This window comes from Oreochromis aureus, linkage group 16 (assembly GCF_013358895.1).
Source record: "Oreochromis aureus strain Israel breed Guangdong linkage group 16, ZZ_aureus, whole genome shotgun sequence".
In the NCBI taxonomy this organism is placed as follows: Eukaryota; Metazoa; Chordata; class Actinopteri; order Cichliformes; family Cichlidae; genus Oreochromis; species Oreochromis aureus.
The window spans coordinates 25,581,501-25,593,287 of record NC_052957.1 but is presented as its reverse complement, the minus strand read 5'-3'; the positions used below and the strand labels follow the sequence as shown (position 1 = coordinate 25,593,287).

The 11,787-nt window shown below is 38.4% G+C and overlaps 1 long non-coding RNA gene across 1 annotated transcript; it reads left to right on the top strand.

Annotated features, from left to right (window-relative positions):
• The first annotated feature begins 2,155 nt into the window (after positions 1-2,155).
• LOC120433449 lies at positions 2,156-8,761 on the top strand. The gene is made up of 4 exons (XR_005608567.1): positions 2,156-2,333; positions 2,889-2,970; positions 7,264-7,367; positions 8,421-8,761. It is a non-coding gene; the product is annotated as an uncharacterized LOC120433449 (long non-coding RNA).
• The last annotated feature ends 3,026 nt before the right edge of the window (positions 8,762-11,787 follow it).

Sequence of the window (11,787 nt, the reverse complement as noted above, 5' to 3'; positions counted from 1 at the left end):
GGCATCTTATCGAAGAACAGCTGATTGTTCTGTAAATAGTTTGAAATGGTTATTTTAAAAGGGGTAAAAAGTAAATAGATGCAAATAACTTTGTTGTTTGCAAAACTTGTGCATATGATTTTAAAATTGACAATTAATATTTGCATTTGAAGTTATGAAATATGATTCATTAAACATGTTTATGGTTGTTACAGTAAAAATATAACTTTTTCTACTGTGATTTTGTTATGTTTTTGTCTGATTTTAGATCAATTCTGGTTGTACAGTATGACAAAATGAGAACATAACTGTAAATTCAGACACGTGAGGTTGTGCTAAAAGAATGATACCAAACAAGGCAAAGCAAATAGTTTTTAAAGGTAAAATGTGAGAGAAAATCAAGAGTAGTAAAAAAAATGGCCAATTATACCCTGGACGCCAGAGGGTTAAATGTTCTTTTTTTTTTTTTAAGTAACATAATAGTTACTTTTCCAAGTAATTAATTACTTTTAGAATATTGTAACTCAGTTACTAACTCAGTTACTTTTTTGTAGAAGTAACTAGTAACTATAATTGAATTACTATTTCAAAGTAACTTGCCCAACACTGTTATTGTGCTATCTACTGTACAATATAAAGCGCCTTGAGGCGACTTTTGTTGTGATTTGGCGCTATATAAATAAAATTGAATTGAATTGAATTGAATTGAATTGAAGTCTCTACCTGAAGTCAAGTTTTAGCACTCTCAGGCCTAAAACTGTACAAGATCAACATGACCCTAAGAGCCTTCATCAGGAACTCAGTGTGTTTGTGTGTATAAGGTCTTTGTCTGTAACCTATACTAGACTATTTTCCTTCTCATGAAATGTTATTTTTAAAGTTATTAATAAAACTATTAAAAGAAGTTTGACTTCTGTAGCCTTTCACACGACTACAGTTTATACAAAGCTTAAGAACAGGTCCAGTTTCAGTGGTGGCTTAGCTGCGTAAACCACATATGAACCACATTTGAAATGGGTGACTCCCTCAGAACTTAAAAAGAATAGACTGAAACCAGTAATACTTTAACACTTCACACAACCTGTGTTGCAGAGCTGAGGTCTCAGAAATAATCCACATCCTTGCATGCAATGTACTAAATATACATGAAGGTCAAATGTTTTAAGCAACAAATCAACACAGGAAAGGAAGAAGTAACAGACACAGGAAAATAGGTATTTTAACGTCTGTTCTTACTGTGTACATTTTATTGGATTCCCTGTTTTTTCCTTTCTTTGTTTTTTCAGGTCCAAGGAGCTCTAAGAGAAGTTTCTATCTGGGCGTTATTCTCTCTCTGAGCTTGCTGAGTGTTTTCCTTCTGGCTGGACTGATCACTCTCGGTTTCTTCTGTGAGTTGCATGTTTTTCGTCAATACTAGCTCTACTGATCATCAGCCACCATCAGCCACAGTAAAAAGGCAAATATTTAATTCAGTTCAATACAATTCAATTCAATTGTCACTTCTAATAAAGGTTGACAAACAAGACTAACTACACCAAGATGATGAGACCATAGCAGCAGTGGCTCCTTACTCTCATACACTAGCATAAAACTGACTTACATATTTAACATGTTGTTAGAGTTGATTCTTTTAAGATGTCATTTGTGCGAAGTCACATGACCACTGCTTCTATGTGTCCTAATATGGTTGTCATTGTACAGAAGGAGTCCTTCTGCACAATGAGTGACTTGAGATGTTGTTGTTATAGGGTCACGCCATATATGGTGTCAGGAAATGTCACACACACACACACTTTGCTCACACATGCTTGCCTTAAAACCTTCACGTGATTAGCTGAACTGTGTGTAACCACTCTTGTCAATAAAAAGAGGCAAAGAGGGAAGTCAGGTTTGGAGTTGCTTGGATAGGCCAGTGCTCTCCTGGATGCTCCCCTTGCCGGTAAGTAAAACCGATTGAGCTCTGAGTGTCTTGCTTGGTTCACAATAACAGGTCTCTAAGACAGCTAGGTCTGTGAGTTTAGACCTAACACGTTTCATTACCTGCTGGCAAATTTTAAATATATTTTTGTTTAGCTATGAAATGAATCTAAATCTCAAAATTAAACTATGAAATTTTTGTGTCTCAAAAACATTACTATTATTTCTCTTCATTTCAGACCATAACTGCTTATGTGATTCAGCTAAACAGCTGTCGGAAATGAATAACCAGCTTTCCTCCATGACCAAGGAGAGAGACGTTCTGAATGCAAATCTTTCGGCTGTGAGTAGCCAACTTTCTTCGATGACCAAGGAGAGAGACCTGTTGACTGAAAAGACCAAAGAGCTGAAAAGGCTGCTCTGTTTGTCCAATCAGAGTGAGTCCTTGCATGAGCTGTTGTGTGTTTTACTCAGAAATTCAATAATTCAGTTTAAAAAAAAAGTCAAACTTTATCATAGGAATAATTATTTATCCTGTCAGTATTCTTTAATCTTTGGTATTCAATATAAAGCAGCATTGTAGAAGTGCTCATCACAAATTCACATTTACAAGAAAAATCTGATTGGTACAATAATGAGTTCCACAAACACATAAAGATGTTAGATCCAGTTATCCTACAGTTTCTGATTCTATGAGTGTTACCCTAGTAGCCAATGCGAAACTAACTGAAGCCAGGGTGGAGACTCAACTAGCTCTAGCAGGCCTACATCAGGATAACGCTGTCTTCTGATGATGCAACTAACAACCCTGATAATTAAGTATAGTTAAAAGCCACACTCGTTAACAGCAGCTCTCCTCTGTCAGGTCCTTGGTCTTGATAAAATGGCTATTTTATTACTTAGGTGGCCAGGAAAATAGGCCCCAGGAATTTCTTAATGTAATATTTTTTTGGTAATTTCTTCAGCTGTAGCTGCTATCTCCTCTCTGAAAGGTCTGCTTCCTGGGATGAAGCCAGAAAGGACTGCAGAGACAGAGGAGCAGATCTGGTGGTTATTGACAGCCCAGAGGATCAGGTACAGTGTTTATGTGTGTTATTGTGTTTGTAAATGAATATTGAAATTTAAACTCATAACTTTGTATGTAAATGACTTTTTCCCATGCTGAACAAAAAAATGAAAAAAAAAAAAAAAAAGAAGCTAAGAATTGGATTAAAACCTCAAAGGACCTGCCTGTTAGAATTATAAAGTTTGCAGATGACATGACATCAGACTCATCAAAGATGGTGATGAGCCTGCATGCAGACATGTGGTTAAACACATTTGTATGCAAGCATGTTCAACCACATGCCTGTGTGCGTAGGTTGTTCTGACTGTGCTGCAGTCAGAAAAAATATGCTCAAAACTCTAAAGAAGACAGTGGACTTCAAGATGAGCCCCTCCACACTATCCCCCCCTCACCTTACTCAACAGCACTAACTGTGTCCGAATTCAAAGTCTGCATCCTCCTGAGGCCGCATTTGTAGGCCGATTACGTTACAGCGACGTGGCGAAGGCTGTCTAAATTTGTAGACTCCTCCAAATGGCCTACCCAGCCTTCAGACGAATGCAACCTCTGAATTTGGACACAGCTACTTGGTCTGCTGTGGAAACCTTCAGCTTTCTGGGATCCACAAGTGGTCTCCCACTATATACATTATAATCAAAGGGCCCAGCATAGGATGTACTTCCTGCATCGGCTCAGGAAGTTCAACCTACCTCCGAAGCTGTTGATGCATTTCAACAGTAATTCAATCTGTTCTCCGATCATCCATATCTGATGAATACTTAGGACACTCACATTGTGTCTACACAAGTTAAATATTAACTAGCTATCCATCCTTTTCATAACTGTATTCCAACATGTTTGCACTCTTGTACCATAAACATGCTATACGTGTTGTTATTGTCTGTATCATGCTGATGTCATGTTGTCAATATTGTCTCTTATTTACTCTGTTATGTACACTGAGACCAAGTATGTGTGCACATACTTGGTCAATAAACTGCTTCTGATCCTGTTGGGAAATATGTATATCTTCAGTACTAACAACAAATGTAACAAAAATAGAATAGAATAGAATAGAATAGAATAGAATAGAATAGCTTTTTATTGTCACTCTTACAAGAACAGTGAAAAGCAGTTTGGCATCTCTCCATGTGTGTGGAGTACACAATAGCGTAAGTATTTACACAATAACAGACAAATTTACATTTACACAAGAAAGATATGTACAAGTTATACATACACCTGCAAACATACACGCACATACATACATATATGTATATATACATATTTGCATCAGTACATGCATACACACACATATTTCCACATACACGCTTACATCTATATACATACACATACATGCCATCTAACTAGAGGTAAGGGTGTTGTTTGCATTGAAGTATAAACAGAAATACGATTTATAAATAAGGTGTAATGTCCATGAGTATTGGCAGTGCAGTTATCCTCCAATCAGGGTGGAGGTAGGGCATGTTTGACAGCCTGTGGGTAAAAACTTCTGTTGAGTCTGTTTGTCTTCGACCTGATGGACCTGTAGCGTTTACCAGAGGAAGGGGGAAAAAGTGAGTGTCCGGGGTGCGAGGGGTCTTTGATGATGATGCTGGCTTTCTGCTGAAGTCTGCCAGTATAGATGTCTCTGAGGGGGGTTAGTGAAGTGCCGATTGCCGATATGTGTAGCAATTGAGAAAACTCAAATTTTAATCAGTGTTGGTTTGGGATTTTTAAAGGGCATGTTTTTATTGTCATGATAGGATGTGTGGCAGGCAGGCAGGAAAAAGGAACGAAAATGCAGGACGGGATGGGACTGGAACTCAAAACGCAGTTTTAATGCTGGAAAAATCTCCTTATAAAAAACTATCACAAAAACAAAACTCAGAACAGAGGAACTGAAACACTGGAACATGACAAACACACAGCATGTAGAAAGTACGACGTGGCAGAGAGCAAAGAAAAACACAGGGGCCGTTTCTCAATTCTCAAGTACGCGAGTACGTACTCGCCGAGAATGCACGGGAGTACGTACCCGCTGAGAACGCGAGCACGGACTCACGATATGTACAATTGGAACACCTGCGTATGATGTCACAGGTCCGGAGTTTTTACTGCCGTCCCCTCTTAATTTAACTGTGAGTAACATGTTATGAAGCTTAACTTTAATCACAGCCAAACCGGTTTACTCAGGAACAAATAAAACACTGAAATAAACCAAACATTAACATTTAGAAGTGATCTACGTGACTTATATATCATTTTTAACCTCAGTAGTGAAACCTCTATTAATAAAAATAGTGTACATGCACATACGTGTACATACCTTAATAAAAACAAGCAGGTGAGATGTTAGAACGCTTTTATTTCTATTCTAGTGGACACTCAATACTATAGACAGCTGCTGGGGTTTCTTTAACCTGAGTAGTGAGAAGACCGCGAGCGGGGGTGGGGTTGAAAACGATGTGCCGGGAGTCCACTGTTGAGTTCTGGACGAAATGCATTCTGGGATATTTAGCTGTACCAAGTCCACACCGATGCATGCTCGATAAAACGGGCGGAGCGAGAACACATCCGGGACTTTTTTGCGTTCTCGGCTTGATGCGTGCCAATTGGAACAGTACTTGGTCTCCGACTGATGACGTATCACGAGTACACGAGAACGCAAGTACGCACAAGTACGCATATTGAGAAACGCCCAGGTCGTATATACACAGGGGAGTAATCAGGGAATGGGAAACAGGAGGGAGACACAGCTGGGAGAGATTATTAACGAGATAGTGGGAGACTGGTGCGACACAAACAACCTGCTGCTTAACACCGAGAAGACCAAGGAGCTCATCGTGGACTACAGGAGGAATGCTGACCCACATCCACCCATCCACATTAAGGGGACGGCTGTGGAGCGTGTGAGCAGCTTCAAGTTCCTGGGAGTCCACATCTCCGAGGATCTCACCTGGACAACCAACTGCTCCAAGCTGGTCAAGAAGGCTCACCAGCGCCTCTTCTTCTTGAGGACTCTGAGGAAGAACCACCTGTCCTCAGACATCCTGGTGAACTTCTATCGCTGCACCATCGAGAGCATCCTGACCAACTGTATAACAGTCTGGTACGGGAACTGCTCTGCCTCGGACCGGAAGGCGTTGCAGAGGGTCGTGAAAACTGCCCAACGCATCGCCGGAGCACCACTTCCTGCCATAAAGGACATCTACAGGAAGCCGTGTCTGAAAAGGGCTGGGAAAATCATCAAAGACCCCAGTCACCCATCACATGGACTCTTCACCCTCCTGCCCTCTGGGAGGCGCTACAGGAGCCTCCGGACTAAGACCAGGTACCGGAACAGCTTCTTCCCCACAGCTGTCAGACTCCTGAACTCTGCCTCCTGACATCTGACCCACGTTAAACTCATGGACTGAACATACACACACCCACAACCACCTACACACACACACACACACACACCCACAATGGACAACCGTACCCTCAAACACACAATAATAACATGGACTGAACCACCACTCACAACCACTAGCACTTTATATAGCCTCTGTAGAAATTATCCACATATCTCACTTATCTTAACTGCACTACTGTATAGTTCTGTGTAAATAATCATTCTGTACATACAATAATTTTTAATCCTACAACTGTTTATAACTTGCATAGTTCACATTTCTGTATAACTGTATATCTCAGATTTCTGTATAGTTTTTTTATTTCATATTCTGCATAGTTTTTTTCATATTTATATCCTGTTCATAGCCTGTACATAGCTTGTACTCACTACAGCCTGTACATACTTATAGTTATAGAATATTCATAACATAATTCATACCGTGTACATTATAACATACCATAATAGACCCATTTCTGTAATATACTTACATATCTATATTATTGCTAATATATATTGTAATATATCTATATCATGGCTAAAGCACTTCTGGATGGATGCAAACTGCATTTCGTTGCCCTGTACCTGTGCATGTGCAATGACAATAAAGTTGAATTCTATTCTATTCTAAAACTGAATACACTGACATAGGACTGGGACTATCAAAATGAAACAGGAAACAAGAAACAAATCACAAAGACGCAAACTTGACACTGAACTAAACCTACAATAATAATCAAAACAGCACAACTAAAGAATCAGAACATAAATCATAATATAGAAAAATACCAAAACACAAGAAACTGAAAATGTTGGGTCAAAAAGACCCAGAACTGTGACATTTATAAAAGTGGGATAAACTGCATAGACTAAAATTGTCCTTTTAAACTATAATAAAATGTGTTTTTGTGTGTGTGTTAAACAGACTCCAGTCTCTAATATTGCCACAACAGGAGCTTGGATTGGTTTGAATGACAAATTACAGGAGGGAACATGGAAATGGGTAGATGGAACTCCACTGACTCTGATGTAAGTCTTCAGCTTGGTTCATTTGTTACTTAACTTTCCAACAGATATTTGTTAAATATATAGATACATGCAGCTGTATCCACATTGGTGAGCTTATATGTCAGTGGGTTAAGCCAAACTGCAAGACCAAAAGCTTAAAGATGTGTAAGATGACTTGTTTTGGCCACATTGGGGGAAAACAAGATAGTCAAGACATGATATCTCTGCAGGTTTGACTGAGTTTGACTAACTGTATACTTTGTGTGGGCTTCTGTTAAAAACCACTGTCAAGAGATGTACTCTAAGACACTTCTTCAGCTGAGAATCAGAGAGGAGAAACACACAGTTTTACTTGCATGCAAGGGCAGCCACAGAGCACCTGCACCTGGAGTGAGGGCTCCGGGACTCGCACTCTGCCACTGCCCTGGTCTTTATTTATATACAAGAAGAGTAATACAACAGTGAATACGTTTGTTCAGTGGAATGTTGATGCGCGAGCATGTGCGGATATGTGTGTGTGTGCGTGTGACAGGAGAGGCTCCTCTACCTGGTACAAAGTGAAACTGCTTATTAAGCTCTTATCAGCCTGCCCCAGGGCAGCTGTGGCTACAACTGTAGCTTGCCTCCACCAGTGTGGGAATGTGTGTGTGAATGGGTGGATGACTGGATGTGTAAAGCGCTTTGGGGTGCCTAGGCGGGACTAGTAAAGCGCTATACAAATACAGGCCATTTACCATTTACCATTTATCTAGCAGGTACTGCTCCTTCCCTGCATGATAACGGGTCACAGTGAATCATAACAGTCTGAGTCATCATGCAGTATTCTATCATATGCAAACTTATATTATGAAAAGATTATACTGACTACTAAGTACAATTTTCTATTGACAACCACCATGTCCTGAAAAAAATAATTTGTTGGTTATCTAAAATTTTGCAATCAGAATTTACTGTGTGCTTGTCAAAGCTCCTATCAAAGCTACTTTTCCATCAGCAGCTTTGATAGGAGCTTTGACACACCCACAACAAATGTCAAAACGTTTTCTTACTAATAATAGTACAATCTCATCACAGACCTGCTGGAAACTGGGAAGAAGATCAACCTGATAATGGTGGTGGAAGTTCACAATTGGGTGAATTTTATCAGTTCATGTCAGAACTGATACGAAAAAGTCCTGGAATGATCACTCATGTTCAACATCTTTTAAGTGGATCTGTGAAAAAACACCATAAAACCCCTGTGCAGTTTCTTAAAGATGATCTAATTATAATTGCTTTGCAGTTTTAGCTTTGATTGTAATATGGTAGCTTCTTCTATCATGATGAGGTAATTTGTTGTAACTAAAAATTTGCCAGTTTTTTTTATGTCCGTGAAGAGTGAGTGAGATTATTATCAAACGCCTGGACAGCAAAAATATAAGCGCTTAAAGTGGTTATTATTATTCTAGTGTTTAAAGATTGGATGTTTGTGTTTAGTTGAATTTTTTGGATTATAATACAATTTAATTTTGATTTTTTGTTATTTTTATTATTATTATTATTATTATTTTTATTTTTCTTGTTGTTGTTGTCATTATTATTAATATTATTATTATTATTAGCAGTAGTAGAAGCAGTTCAGTTCAGTTCAGTTCAGTTTTTACGTTATTACTAGCCAGGCCTGCGATGCTTGTTTGCTTCGTTCATACAAAATACGAAAACACAGACATGTATGTTCATTTACATTGTTCTTTTTATCTATATTATATCACTGTATATAGTGACATGGGAGTTTGAAAAAACAAACAATTAATAATTACATATATCGGTGTATAAATAGTCCTGTCTCCCTGTTTGTTTAAACTCACCAGGCACAGTTGAATAGCCCAATAAAGTATGAAGAAAAACCTCATTAGATGAAAGTTATAAAGTGATTTGCATGTCAATAAGTGAAATAAGTATTTGATCACCAAGCATAACTGAACGAGCAGACTCTATGGCAGAACACACAGAAACGCAGGGAATGCAGAGAGTGCTCTTTATTTACAATGCCCGGATTATGTACACAGGGTGAGAGGTTGTGTACAGTGACAAATAAACGGAGAAGGGAAGGGGTGGGAGCTGACACGCACCACATGTGCTGAAAAAGGAAGCAAACCCATGACACCACACCAGAAAAACCCCACCAACTCGTAAAAATAACATGACTTACTACTTGGTGGTGAAAACTCTTTTGGGAAGCACAGCAAGTAAGATTTTTCTTGTATTGTCATGAGGTTTGCACATAGCTCAGAAGGAATTTTGGCCCACTCCTCTGTACAGAAACTCTAAGTCCTTTCTTTCTTGGCTGTGGGTTGTTAACGTCAAACTTCAGCTCCCCCACAGATTTTCTATAGGACTGAGGTCTGGGGACTGGCTAGACCACTCCATGACCTTAATGCGCTTCTTCTTTAGCCTTTCTTTTGTTGTCTTGGTGGTATGTTTTGGGTCATTGCCATGCTGGAAAACCCATGTTCAGTGTTCTGGCTGATTGAAGAAGGTTCTTATTCAAGACTGTACAGTACATGACTGTGTTCATTGGTTCTGTTTTTGTTCATAAATTATTCGACAGACTTTTTCTCTGTCCAGTATTATCTAAGGAGCTTGGAAAGAGAAGTGACTAAAGTCCTTGCAAATGTTTCACTTCTCGTCCGAGAAGCTTCTTCAGTTCAAAGACCAAATGGTGGAAAGCCTCAGATTTTGAGCTCTAGTGGGAGTGGTCCCTAAGGAAATTGATCATGTGGCTCACCTGAGCCAAGGTATTAAAAGAGGTCACTTATCACATATCACAAGATAGGGTGAGGCCAAATTGGGGTTTCCTGTCTATGCAACGCATTCTCATCCCAATGCATAACATACCATACCTATCCAACTCTTCCCTTCACCTACTTGTCCACACAGATCTTCTCTAATAGATTTTATCTTATGAGACAAAAACGTGCAGTTTTACATGTCCTTTTAGTGCACTAGAAAAACCTGTGGTCAAAAAAAAAAAAAATGGTGTCAGCAAAACTATGTGATGAAACTTCAACCAGTCTTTTGCAAAATGTGCAACTTTGTTGAGTTCTGGTGCACATTCCCAAAATTTCCTTTGATAAAGAGTTGCTTCCAGTAATGAATTTCTGAAAAATCATCTGATCTTTTCTCATAAGAGTTATTCACCAAGCGTTTTATTCCTCAAGAGGGCACATGAGGTGAAAAACTGCTTGGAGGGAGGATCATATTTAAATGTTTAAAAGTTTCTTAAGCACAGAAGACTGCACATGTAGTGTTGGGATAAATGACATCTTTCCTCACGGGAATAGCTGCAACCTTTGGAATGGGCAACAATTCAACCACACTTGTGTGTGTCATTGGTACACTCAAGATGTACTTAATTTTTTTCAAAACCAATTTCTTTGGCTTCAAACTTGTAAAAGGCGTTTATCATTCTCTTTTAGCATTAGCAAATGGTTTAGAAAATGTTAGAAAATTACTGAGTAAATTTATTAAACTTAAACAAATGTTATTTTTATATTCCCCTGTCATCTCTTTCCATCATTTGAGTTGTAATGCTCTTGAAAATATGACAGCTTTATGATTGTATAAGAATTCAGACAGAGAATCTCCTATATAATTCTATCCTATCTAATTAGCTTGTTTCCCATCACTTTTGGTCTGTAATAGGGAACTGAAAGTTCTTCAGAAAAAAGTTCAACTTTTGTTTCTTTTTATATTAATCAGCTATTACTGTGATAAGTTTCATTCCCTTAAAGTTGAACCGAGAACAAAATAAAAACAATGAAGCATTCACAGTATTGACATGTGCTGCAGAGCTGACCACCATATGAATGCTGAATATCACAAATTTGACAATGCAAAAAAACTGCACAGGTAAGAAAGAGAACAAACAACAACAAAAAGCCACCCAAAAAGCAAAGTGAACATATTTTTATCAGTCGTTACTATTTTCCACTTCATTAGTGTTTGTGTTTGTTTCATTTGAGTTGTATTGCTCTTGCAAATATGACAGCTTTATGATTGTATATGTATTCAGACAGAGAATCTCCTATATAATTCTATCCTATCTAATACCCCTATCTAATCACCTTGTTTCCCATCACTTTTGGTCTGTAATAGGGAACTGAAAGTTCCTCAGAAAAAAGTTCAACTTTTGTTTCTCTTTATATTAATCAGCTATTACTGTGATAGGTTTTGTTCCCTTAAAGTTGAACCGAGAACAAAATGAAAACAATGAAGCATTCACAGTATTGCTGATGTGTGCTGCAGAGCTGACCATCTCAGGAATAACTGACATTCTAACAAACGATGGAGGAAATTGGCATGAATGCTGAATATGACAATCAAACTCATATGACAATATGAGTTTGACAATCCAAAAAACTGCACAGGTAAGAAAGAAGAGACAACCAAAAACAAACAA